This window comes from Ranitomeya variabilis, chromosome 1 (genome assembly GCF_051348905.1).
Source record: "Ranitomeya variabilis isolate aRanVar5 chromosome 1, aRanVar5.hap1, whole genome shotgun sequence".
Taxonomy (NCBI): Eukaryota; Metazoa; Chordata; class Amphibia; order Anura; family Dendrobatidae; genus Ranitomeya; species Ranitomeya variabilis.
The window spans coordinates 515,279,641-515,293,421 of record NC_135232.1 but is presented as its reverse complement, the minus strand read 5'-3'; positions in this window follow the sequence as shown (position 1 = coordinate 515,293,421).

Genomic DNA, 13,781 nt, shown 5'->3' with positions numbered 1-13,781 from the left:
GGCGTGTCTGCGTATCCCCCTAGGGCCCCATATTACCTTCCACACACAGCGCCTTTGTCCTGGGTGTCGGCGTCTTTGTACGGAGGGGTTGACACCCAGGACCGGACGTGACGTCGGACAGGAAGAGGGAAGCCCCCGCCCCCCAGTGAAGCAGCATGGAGTCCTTCTGTGTGTGTGTGTGTGCGTGTGTGTGCGTGTGTGTGCGTGTGTGTGTCCCCATGCGACGCTAGTGCCACCATTGTGCTAAGTCGCCGTATGGGACTACTACTCCCATCCGGTATTAGGATGGGAGAGTTGTCCCTGTGTCCGGCGACTTAGCACAATTGTAAAGTTACACAAAACACCTACACACAATACACATACATGACACACAGTACATACAACATATAACACAGAGTATATACTCACCAACAGCACACTTGTAGGCGAAGCCCTCGATCCTCCAGGAAAAAATCCAAAAATAATAAACCAAATTCATACTCCCTGTCCGCAGAATCCATAAAACGAGTGTCCCACGCCGATCGGCTGCTCTCCGGCGATACACTGCCAGGAGCGAAGCTCCTAGCAGTGTATTGCGTACTGTTCCGGAGTTCAATGACTCCGGCGTCTTGGTTAACAGCAGTACAGCTGCGTTGAACTTTCCCACGCAGCACTGCCGTTAAGCGAGAGTGCCGGGGTCAATGACCGCCGGTAAACTCGCTCGCGCATGCGCAGTGACACACCGACAGGAACTATGGCTCCTGTCAGTGTGTTGCTGCAGCCGTGGAGAGCAGACATATCTCTGGATGTGTCTGTTCTCCATGGAAAATCTTGATACGTGGCACTTAAATATGTGGCAATTAAATACGTGACACGTGGCACTTATACGTGATACGTGTCACTTAAATACGTGGCACTGAAATACGTGGCACGTGGCACTTTGATACGTGGCACGTGGCACTTTGATACGTGGCACGTGGCACTTTGATACGTGGCACGTGGCACTTTGATACGTGGCACGTGGCACGTGGCACTTTGATACGTGGCACTGAAATATGTGGCACGTGGCACTTTGATACGTGGCACGTGTCACTTAAATACGTGGCACGTGGCACTGAAATATGTGGCACGTGGCACTTTGATACGTGGCACGTGTCTCTTAAATACGTGGCACGTGGCACTGAAAGATGTGGCACGTGGCACTTTGATACGTGGCACGTGGCACTTTGATACGTGGCACTGAAATATGTGGCACGTGGCACTTTGATACGTGGCACGTGGCACTTTGATACGTGGCACGTGGCACTTTGATACGTGGCACGTGGCACTTTGATACGTGGCACTGAAATATGTGGCACGTGGCACTTTGATACGTGGCACGTGTCACTTAAATACGTGGCACGTGGCACTGAAATATGTGGGACACGTCGCACAAAAAAGTTACATGTAGTTTTTTTTGTGTCGACGGTCCGCCGAAGCACGACGCATCCGTCGCACGACGGATGCGACATGTGGCAATCCGTCGCAATGCGTCGCTAATGCAAGCCAATGGAGAAAAAACACATCCTGCAAGCACTTTTGCAGGATGCGTTTTTTCTCCAACGACGCATTGCGACGGAAGCCAAAAAACGCTAGTGTGAAAGTAGCCTAACCCTAACCCTAGCCCTAACCCTAAATTTAGCCCCAACCCTAACCCTAACCCTAACCCTAACTCTAACCCTAACCCTAACCCTAATTTTAGCCCCAACTTGTCTTCTCCTGCCGGCCGGCAGATGGCAGCAGATGGCGGGCGCACTGCGCATGCGCCCGCCATGATGAAAAAGCCGGCTGGCAGGAGAAGACAGAAGAGGACCCAGGGACCCCGGGTGAGTATGATAGGGTCCCCGAATCCCCCTATTTCTCTGTCCTCTGATGTGCGATCACATCAGAGGACAGAGAAATAACTGATCGCTTTTTTTTTTTTTTTTTTTTTGCGGTCGCCGGTAAACTGTTAATTACCGGCGATCGCAAAGCAGGGGTCGGTGCAAATCGACCCCGATCATGTTCTTTGGGGTCTCGGCTACCCCCGGCAGCCGAGACCCCAAAGAACATCCGGGTGCCGGGCGGCGGGCGCACTGCGCGTGCGCCCGCCATTTTTCCCCGGAAAAAAGATGGCGGCGCCCATGGGGAGACACGAGGAGCACCGGGGGAGGTAGGTAAGTATTGGGGGGCTATTGGGGGCCATCGGGGACCACATTTCTCTGTCCTCCGATGTGCGATCACATCGGAGGACAGAGAAATTAAACGGCAAATCGCGTTTTTTTTTTTTTGTTGCGACCGCCGGTAAACGGTTAATTACCGGCGATCGCAACTCGGGGGTCGGTAAAAACCCCCCGAATCATGTTCTCTGGGGTCTCGGCTACCCTCGGCAACCGAGACCCCAGAGAAAATCCGACTCTGGGGGGCGCTATTCACTTTTTCCACAGCGCCGTTAATTAACGGCGCTGTGGTTTAAGTACCCTTAGCGGCCGCCGTTAAAAGGCGTATCGGCGGTCGTTAAGGGGTTAAGTTCCCTCACAACTCGATTAGATGTTCCTCTCTTATTCCATCCCTCCCTGTTATTCAGGTTGGAACGGCACCCGTTTGTCAGGTAGGCCTGGAGTTCTTCCGGGACCCTAGTGACGCCCCTCTCCCGCAATTGCCCCCCAAGACTTCATAGGTGATATGTGGTAGACAGCCCGCCTGAGACTGACTGTCCTGCCGCTGTTTGGAGTATGGCTTAAAGCTGTATCTTATTCCACTCCCTCGGCGTTCCGGCCACCGGTAATGCGCCTCAGCAAGGTGCTGCCTCTTTCAACAAAACCCCTGCTGGTATTCTCCTTCTGCTTGATCTCGTTTCTCACTCAGCACAATCTATCTCGCTTCTAGTCCTTTCTTGGGCACCGCCGCTATGCTGAGCAGGCACGGTCCCGTTACGTTCTTTCCAATGCCAAGCCTCTGCCAGGATCCCACCCCTGGCAGAGACCCTACTGTCTCTTCCTCCACAACACCCTCTCTCACTAGGTGTTGCTTCGTTCAATCCAGTCAGCGTTCTAACTAACTTCCTGCCTGACCCCCAGTTTACCCACTATGGTGGGGAGTGGCCTAATGAATAGCACCCTTAGCTCCCCCCGGAGGCCCTGCTCTGAAACATATTGGTGTCTGTGATACCTGATCAGAGGAACTCCTTCAGTGCCATCGAACGCACCATGGCTCCCCTTAGTGGCGGAGCCACAGTACTGCAACGACCAGGACTCTGGGGCGCTGCACTCCCCCCTGGTTAAACACAGTACTCCGGGACTGGGAAGAAAAACAACAATACAGATTAGCAAAAAGACATACAATTTTGTTGAGTGCAAAACAATAAGTATACTTGAACAGGCTTCCCTTTATGGGAGGTGAGGACACTTTAACGTTACAAACATAGTCAACATTGTAAATTACAGGCTATACATAACTCCTGCTACCCAACCGGGTATTCTACTTAGTGCAAACTCTGGACCAATAAATTAACATTGCCTTTAAGAAACATACACTCTTAGTTTACCAAAGGCCTTCCCATAATCACATTACAGGGCAAGTTAACTCTTCATTCTCCTACTTTTGAACCTGCAGGACCGCCTGTCCCTATGGCACCAGACCTACTGCCTCTCCTTTCTTTTACAGGACCGCCCCGTTCAGCCAGGGCCTACTGCCTTTCTCTACTATACATAGTATAGACATAACATTCCTTTCAGTTTGAGAACATGGAGCCCACTCTGCCTGGCTCCTATAAGGACTCACTCACTAACCCCTACGGGTCTACTTTCTGTCCTTAGTAACGAACTAACTTTCTATGGGGACGCAGGGTTTACCTTCTATCCTCACCTTCATTATTACTTTCTTACGTTTCTAGTTATGCAGAACTCTAGTCTACCTCAACAGGCTTTCTGCATCTTTCCTTTTAAAGAACATTATTCAAGTTCCACATTTCAAACATATTAAACACATATAACTTTTCATGTAAAACGGTTACATTTCTTTCTGAGCATCATCATAACATTACTGTTCGGAAACAGTATCACTTTCCAAGTTCAATTCTAACCTCCCCTTTAAGAGGAGATCAAGTCTCTCTGAGGTAGCTCTTCTTCTCAGCCTACCAGTTCATGCAAAGGTTCCGGAATGGCATCTTCGCAAAGTGTCTTTAACTAAAACCAGTAGGAAGCACCTTTAAGAAGGTGCAAACTATTTACAGGAAAGTTCGAATCATGCACAGTCCATGATCACTGCAGTTTGTGTAACTTTGTGCAAAACTTCTGGAAAACAACAATAGTGACCCCGGGTCAACAAAGGGGTCACCTTTTTAAAGTTTACCCTGGACGGGTTTAGCAGCAACAGGAACAAAAGAACAAACAGTAACTATTTACATTTTCAGGTTTCCGAGGTTTACTCTTTTTCAGGCGGCTCGGGCTCCCGCCCCCCAGCCACTGTGGTGCCAGCGTCCGCGGTTCGAACGTGAAGATGGACTCGACTGGCCAACTCGGTGGCCGCAACCAGGCGCACCGTTGCGATGGTGACAAGATCGGGTGCTCCTGGGACCAGGTCCGAGGCGGTAAGGGTCGCGGCTCCAGACATACACCGCCGAACATTCCGTGCATACCACCCGAGCGGGTTCTGGTGGCGGCTGTAGGTCACCGAATCCCCTTTTTGCAATGGTTCTCCACTTCGGCCACAGCAGGGAGCCCTCACATTACAGTGTGCAACAAAAACGTCAGTATCCAATCCCGGTTCGTGTATGAGGCCCCACCCCCTTCTCGCATGGTAGGCCAACACAGTGCCCCGCCTTATCGCGTCTCTGTCATCCCATGCCGGAGAGGATTGTGGTGTTTTCGATGGACCCCTCGACTCGGCCTCTTTCCGTCCTTTCCACTGTAGAATCAAGCACTGTCTATATTGTTCCCACGTAAGCACCGCAAGAGTGGACCCGTTCTCCTGGGATCCATCTGTTCCAACCCAGGGGCTGTCCCACCGAAGAACTACTCCATCTAAACTCACATCCACGGGCTCCCCCACTCTAGTCGACAGCGGTGGCACCATCCTCCCCAGGTCATCGGGGGATAACACCATTAGCCCTGCCGAGAAGAGTCGACCCTTACTGAGATGGGGGTGGGTCGTGGAAGCGGGCTCGTGAGGGGGAGCAAGGGCGTCTTCCATACCTGCACCTGATGTGGTTCCATCGGTGTCGCTCCGGTCCATTAACAAGGATGCTGGAGTCGGCTGCAGCCCGGACTGCGGCTCCTCCAATAGGATCCCCGAATGCAGCTCCGCTCGCTGTGACTCCTCCTCCGCTGGCTCCGAGGTCGGGATCGGGGAGTTCGGCTCCACTATCTGTTCCAAGGAAGTCAGTTCCTTCCGCTGCAGTGAACGTAGGTCCGCCTCTGGTGAGGAGGGGCAGGCCGGAATCGCTTCTTCCTCGCTCAGGCATTTGCTGTTCACCATCGCTGCCTGATAGTCGGTGGCAGTGCATGCACCTGACTCCGCCATTTCTCCGCGGTCGGGCTTCTCCATCTCCCGCTTCCCGCTGTTGCAAATCAGGAGGTTGTCCTCTGCTTTGGGGCAGGTCATCCCTTTGCAGCCAGAAGCGCAGGGGGCGGTATCCATTTCTCGCGCCATTCTGGTAGTCTCCTCCCATAGCACGCCCTCCTTCTTTTCCGAAGTAGCAATGGCGGCAGCTTTTGGCGGGAACTTTTTAGCGGCAAATGGCGCAGCACACAAGCTTTGCAATAAAGTACAGTCTAAGCACAGTAAATCACAGTTCCAAGGCACACATGACCTGATTCTTCAGGCTTAAGTAGATCCTGTTCGTGACGCCAAGGTTGGAGCGCCCCCACACCGCCGCAGGGCCGAGGGGTACCCGGAGCCGGGCCTCTAGGTCTCAGTCCTGGGGTTGTCACGGTGGCTAGACCCGGTCCGTGGCCCTGTCCATCAGTGGGGGACGTCCGGTGAAATAGGTGGTGATAATGGTGGTGTAGCGGTGCAGTCGTGGGGTGCAGGTCGCGGTAAATAACGAGGACACCAGGTTGCAGTCTCTTTACCTCTTTACTGGAGATCTCTGAGTCCTCAGTCCAGAACACGGTTCACCAGGCTGCGCAAGTCCGGCCGGTCCAATGGCACCTCCAGAGTTCTCTTCACAGGTGGAAATCAGTGCCTTCCTTCTTAGCGCTGTGTGTTGTAGTCCTTCCCTGCTGTGCTCACGGAAAGTACCCCACAACTGTTGTGTCTGTTTCTTAAGTTCCCTCACAACTCGATTAGATGTTCCTCTCTTATTCCATCCCTCCCTGTTATTTAGGTTGGAACGGCACCCGTTTGTCAGGTAGGCCTGGAGTTCTTCCGGGACCCTAGTGACGCCCCTCTCCCGCAATTGCCCCCCAAGACTTCATAGGTGATATGTGGTAGACAGCCCGCCTGAGACTGACTGTCCTGCCGCTGTTTGGAGTATGGCTTAAAGCTGTATCTTATTCCACTCCCTCGGCGTTCCGGCCACCGGTAATGCGCCTCAGCAAGGTGCTGCCTCTTTCAACAAAACCCCTACTGGTATTCTCCTTCTGCTTGATCTCGTTTCTCACTCAGCACAATCTATCTCGCTTCTAGTCCTTTCTTGGGCACCGCCGCTATGCTGAGCAGGCACGGTCCCGTTACGTTCTTTCCAATGCCAAGCCTCTGCCAGGATCCCACCCCTGGCAGAGACCCTACTGTCTCTTCCTCCACAACACCCTCTCTCACTAGGTGTTGCTTCGTTCAATCCAGTCAGCGTTCTAACTAACTTCCTGCCTGACCCCCAGTTTACCCACTATGGTGGGGAGTGGCCTAATGAATAGCACCCTTAGCTCCCCCCGGAGGCCCTGCTGTGAAACATATTGGTGTCTGTGATACCTGATCAGAGGAACTCCTTCAGTGCCATCGAACACACCATGGCTCCCCTTAGTGGCGGAGCCACAGTACTGCAACGACCAGGACTCTGGGGCGCTGCATAGGCGCTTTGTACAGAACTATAGTAGCCTGGCAAAACCCTTGACAGACCTCACCAGGAAGAGGCTACCCCAAACAGTCGACTGTACAGACGGCTGTGAGGTGTCCTTCAAGGCTTTAAAAATAGCCCTGTGCAACTCTCCTGTGTTAAAAGCAGTAGACAGCAGTCAACTGTTCCTGGTGCAGACTGACGCCAGCAAGTTTGGCCTCGGTGCTGTGGTCAGCCAGGTTAACTCGGGGACCCAAGAGCACCCCGTGTTGTACCTGAGCTGGAAGCTTCTGCTGAGGGAAGTGGCCTATTCCACCATCGAGAAGGAGTGCCTTGCCATGGTCTGGGCCCTGCAACGTTTGCAGCCCTACCTGTACGGTCGCACCTTCTCTGTGGTGACCGACCACAACCCTCTGCGCTGGCTACAAGCCATGTGGGGAACCAACAGAAGGTTGTTACACTGGAGCCTTGCCGTCCATCAGTATGACATTACCGTGAAGCACAAAAAGGGCAACGAGCATGGCAATGCAGATGGGTTGACTCGCCGCTGCGAACCTGCCAAGGTGCGCATGGAGGAGCACCGAGAGGTCCTGCCTCCATAGCGCAATCCAAAAGGGGAGGTGTCATGAATATACGCTGAACTGGTGCATCTCTCTGCTAGTGTGACACATGCAGCAGATGTGGTTTTCCCCCACAGACCCCCCCTCTTTACACTGCCTAGAAAGCTCTCCTTCTCACTTGCCTGCATGTAATTCTAAACCCATCATCCCCCCTTCCGCCAGATACAAGCTTTAACTGGTACAGCAACTTTCAAACCGCATAGGTCTCCTCTGTTCTTGAAAAGTTATGCATAATGGCACAGATCAGGGATAGATACAAAATGTACATATTCCAAATGTCCACCGAGAAATCTATAACTCACTGAAACCGCTAGGATCTAAACCCAACAACATGCAAGGAACAGATTTCCCTGTAAGCAGGTCATATATCTACTCCGAGTTTATACTTAAAGGAACCCCCATGACGTGGTGAGCATCGTGATAATTGTGTCGTTCTTCTACAAGGTTCATACAGCGAGTTATGTATAGAAATGGCTTGGGATCTGTGACACCACCCATCTGCACCACCGGCGAATCACATCAAAAGGTGATCACACTGCTGGCATCGCTCTGACCTGGCGTCTAACAGACACGAGTACTATTGCACACTGGGAGCCACTGATACGACACTTAAAATACACAGACAGTGATGCCCTGCATCAAACCCAGGTCCCTCCAGCCTGGTCCCAATGGGTTCTGGGCACCAGAACTGGCATCAAAGTGGGCAAACAACCCATTTTCACAGATTTGAATAAGTAACTGATGTAATTAAGGAGTTAAATGCCTTTGGGCCACTGATAAGACACTTAAAATACACAGAAAGTGATGCCCTGCATCAAAACCAGGTTCCTCCAGCCTGGCCTAAATGCGTTCTGGGCACCAGAACAGGCATCAAATTGGGCAAACAGCCCATTTTCACAGATTTGAATAAGTAACTGATGGTTTTAAGGGGTTAGATGACTTTGGGCCACTGATCCGACACTGAAAATAGACAGATAGTGATGCCCTGTATTAAACCCAGGTCCCATCTGCCTGGCCCAAATGGGTTCTGGGCACCAGAACTGGCATCAAATTGGGCAAACAGCCCATTTTCACTGACTTGAATAAGTAACTGATGGTTTTAAGGGGTTAGATGACTTTGGGCCACTGATCCGACACTGAAAATACACAGATAGTGATGTCCTGCATCAAACCCATGTCCCGTCAGCCTGGCCCAAATTGGTTCTGGGCACCAGAATTGGCATCAAAGTGGGCAAGCAGCCCATTTTCACTGATTTGAATAGGTAACTGACGTTTTCAAGAGGTTAAATGACTTTGGGCCACTGATCTGACACTTAAAATACACAGATAGTGATGCCCTGCATTAAACCCAGGTCCCTTCAGCCTGGTCCAAATGGGTTCTGGGCACCAGAACTGGCATCAAAGTGGGCAAACAGCCCATTTTCACAGATTTGAAAAAGTAACTGATGTTTTTAAGGGGTTAAATGCCTTTGGGCCACTGAAACCACAGTGCATACATATAGAACAGGGAGCCCCACATCAAAAACAGGTCCCTCCAGCCAGGCCCACATGGGTTCTGGGCATCACAACTGGCATCAAAGTGGGCAAACAGCCCATTTTCACAGATTTGAATAAGTAACTGATGTTTTTAAGGGGTTAAATGACTTTGAGCCACTGATCTGACACTTAAAATACACGGATAGTGATGCCCTGCATCAAACCCAGGTCTCTCCAGCCTGGCCTAAATTGGTTCTGGGCACCAGAACTGGCATCAAAGTGGGCAAACAGCCCATTTTCACTGATTTGAATAAGTAACTGATGTTTTTAAGGGGTTAAATGCGTTTGGGCCACGGATACCACAATGCATTCATATAGAAAAGAGAGAGCCCCACATCAAAACCAGGTCCCTCCAGCCTGGCCAAAATGGGTTCTGGGCATCAGAATTGATATCATTGTGGGCAAACAGCCCATTTTCACACATGTGAATAAGTAACTGATGTTTTTAAGGGGTTAAATGCCTTTAGGCCACTGATCTGACACATAAAATACTCAGATAGTGATGCCCTGCATCAAACCAGGTCTCTTCAGCCTGGCACAAATGGGTTCTGGGCTCCAGAACTGGTATCAAAGTGGGCAAACAGCCCTTTTTTACTGTTTTGAAGATGTAACTGATGTTTTTAAGGCGTTAAATGCCTTTGGGCCACTGATCTGACACTTAAAATACACAGATAGTGATGCCCTGCATCAAACCCAGGTCCCCTCAGCCTGGCCCAAATTGGTTTTGGGCACCAGAACTGGCATCAAAGTGGGCAAACAGCCCTTTTCCACAGTTTTGAATAAGTAACTGACATTTTTAAGGGGTTAGATGACTTTGGGCCACTGATCCGACACTGAATATACACAGATAGTGATGCCCTGCATCAAACCCACGTCCCTTCAGCCTGGCCCAAATTGGTTCTGGGCACCAGAATTGGCATCAAAGTGGGCAAGCAGCCTATTTTCACTGATTTGAATAGGTAACTGACGTTTTCAAGAGGTTAAATGACTTTGGGCCACTGATCTGACACTTAAAATACACAGATAGTGATGCCCTGCATTAAACCCAGGTCCCTTAAGCCTGGCCCAAATGGGTTCTGGGCACCAGAACTGGAATCAAATTGGGCAAACAGCCCATTTTCACAGATTTGAATAAGTAACTGATGGTTTTAAGGGGTTAGATGACTTTGGGCCACTGATCCGACACTGAATATACACAGATAGTGATGCCCTGCATCAAACCCACGTCCCTTGAGCCTGGCCCAAATTGGTTCTGGGCACCAGAATTGGCATCAAAGTGGGCAAGCAGCCCATTTTCACTGATTTGAATAGGTAACTGACGTTTTCAAGAGGTTAAATGACTTTGGGCCACTGATCTGACACTTAAAATACACAGATAGTGATGCCCTGCATTAAACCCAGGTCCCTTAAGCCTGGCCCAAATGGGTTCTGGGCACCAGAACTGGAATCAAATTGGGCAAACAGCCCATTTTCACAGATTTGAATAAGTAACTGATGGTTTTAAGGGGTTAGATGACTTTGGGCCACTGATCCGACACTGAATATACACAGATAGTGATGCCCTGCATCAAACCCATGTCCCTTCAGCCTGGCCCAAATTGGTTCTGGGCACCAGAATTGGCATCAAAGTGGGCAAGCAGCCCATTTTCACTGATTTGAATAGGTAACTGACGTTTTCAAGAGGTTAAATGACTTTGGGCCACTGATCTGACACTTAAAATACACAGATAGTGATGCCCTGCATTAAACCCAGGTCCCTTAAGCCTGGCCCAAATGGGTTCTGGGCACCAGAACTGGAATCAAATTGGGCAAACAGACCATTTTCACAGATTTGAATAAGTAACTGATGTTTTTAAGGGGTTAAATGCCTTTGGGCCACTGAAACCACAGTGCATACATATAGATCAGGGAGCCCCACATCAAAAACAGGTCCTCCAGCCTGGCCCACATGGGTTCTGGGCATCACAACTGGCATTAAAGTGGGCAAACGGCCCATTTTCACAGATTTGAATAAGTAACTGATGTTTTAAGGGGTTAAATGACTTTCAGCCACTGATCTGACACTTAAAATACACAGATAGTGATGCCCTGCATCAAACCCAGGTCTCTCCAGCCTGGCCCAAATTTGTTCTGGGCACCAGAACTGGCATCAAAGTGGGCAAACAGCCCTTTTTCACAGTTTTGAAAAAGTAACTGATGTCTTTAAGGGGTTAAATAACTTTGGGCCACTGATACCACAGAGCCTACATATAGAATATGGAGCCTCGCATCAAAACCAGGTCTCATCAGCCTGGACCAAATGGGTTTTGGGCATCAGAACTGGCATCAAAATGGACAAACAGCCCATTTTCATTGATTTGATTAAGTAACTGACGTTTTTAAGGGGTTAAATGACTTTGAGCCCCTGATCTGATACTTAAAATACACAGACAGTGATACCCTGCATCAAACCCAGGTCCCTCCAGCTTGGCCCAAATGGGTACTGGGCATCAGAATTGGCATCAATGTGGGCAAACAGCCCTTTTTCACAGATTTGAATAAGTAACTGGTGTTTTTAAGGTGTTAAATGCCTTTGTGCCACTGATTCCAGAGTGCATACATATAGAACAGGGAGCCCCACAATAACACCAGGTCTCTTCAGCTTGGCCCAAATAAGTTCTGGGTATCAGAACTGGCATCAAACTGGGCAAACAGCCAATTTTAACAGATTTGAATAGGGACCTGATGTTTTCAAGGGGTTAAATGACTTTGGGCCACTGATCTGACACTTAAAATACAAAGATAGTGATGCCCTGCATCAAACCCAGGTCCCTGCAGCCTGGCCCAAATGGGTTCTGGGCTCCAGAATTAGCATCAAAGTGGGCAAATAGTGGGTTGGTTTTGGGAATGCCTTGGTTACAGCATCATAACCCTGTTATTAACTGGTTTCCTGGGGAAATTGTTCAATGGTCCTTTTCTAAGTCTTTGAAGTCTGTATCTGTGTTGTCTGTCGGTCTGGAAGGTATTCCGGAGTACCTGAAGGACTTTGAAGACGCGTTCTCTGAAAACGAGACTGAGGTTCTACCGCCACATCCATCTTTTAATTGTGCCATCAATTTAATTCCTGGGGCTAAATTACCCAAAGCCCGTTTGTTTAATCTGTCTTGTCCTGAGTGGCTGGTCATGAAGGAGTATATTGCCAAGAGTCTTCATAAGGGGCATATCCGCCCTTATGTTTTTCCTGTGGCAGCTGGCCTTTTCTTTGTAAAGAAAAAAGATGGTGGTTTGAGTCCTTGCCTCGACTTTCGGGAACACAACAAAATCACTGTGAGAAACACGTACCCACTTCTTCTCATTCCTGACTTGTGTAACCAATTGTCTGGGGCCAAATGGTTTTCTAAGTTGGATTTGTGGGGAGCCTATAATTGGATAAATGTTCGAGAGGGAGACGAGTGGAAGACGGCGTTTCTCACGTGAGGAGTTCTTTTTGAGAATCTGTTTATGTCCGTCGGCCTAACAAACACCCCTGGCTATTCTTCAAAATTTTATTAATGTTGTGTTTGCTGATCTGATCGGTCGCTTTGCGGTTATTTTCCTTGATGACATCTTGGTTTACTCCCCTGACAGTGAAACTCATTTTCACTATTTGCGTACTGTCCTTCAGAGACTCAGGGAAAACCAACTTTTTTCAAAATTTTAAAAATGTTAATTTTTTGTACAGGAGTTATCATTTTGGGGTTTGATTGTTTCCAATGAGCGGTTTCGCAAGGATCCCAAGAAGGCGCAGGCTATTAGTGATTGGGTTCAGCCCCGTGACTTGAAGGGTTTGCAACTAGTGATGAGCGAGTATACTCGTTGCTTGGGTTTTCCTGAGCATGTATTTTTTATTGCTCAGATTTAGTTTTCCTTGCTGCAGCTGCATGATTTACAGCTACTAGACAGCTTGATTACATGTGGGGATTCCCTGGCAACCAGGCAACCCCCACATGTACTCAGGCTGGCTAGCAGCCATAAATTATGCAGCTGTGTCAACAAAAACAAAATCTCCGAGCAGTCACAAATACTCGGAGACCACTCGAGCGTGCAGAGCAACGAGTATACTCTCTCATCACTGTTTGTAACGCTTCTTGGGGTTTGCAAACTAGTATCGAAAGTTCATCAAGTGTTTTTTGCAGATAGTTAATGGTGATGAGTGAATTTACTGGTTGCTCGGGTTTTCCCGAGTACGCTCGGGTGATCTCCGAGTATTTGTGACTGCTCAGAGATTTAGTTTTTGTTGACGCAGCTGCATGATTTATGGCAATTATGGCACTTAGCCTCTCTCTTCCCACTGCCCTGTAGCGGTGGCATATAGGGTAATAGTTGGATGGTTGATGTGACCCTTAAATTGTAAGGTCACATCAAGCCCGGCTTAGTAATGGAGAGGCGTCAATAAGACAGCTATCCATTACTAATCCTATAGTTGTTAGAGGTTCAATAAAGACACAGCCAGAATAAAGTATTTTGTTTTAAACATCTTTTTATTAAGTTTAATACGATTAACAGCTCAAAAGCATTAATAAAGAGATAACCTTGTGGGAACATACATAGTATTGGAAGTCATCTGTTAATTTTTACAATAACATAACATTGTAGGGCCACTTTATAATGGA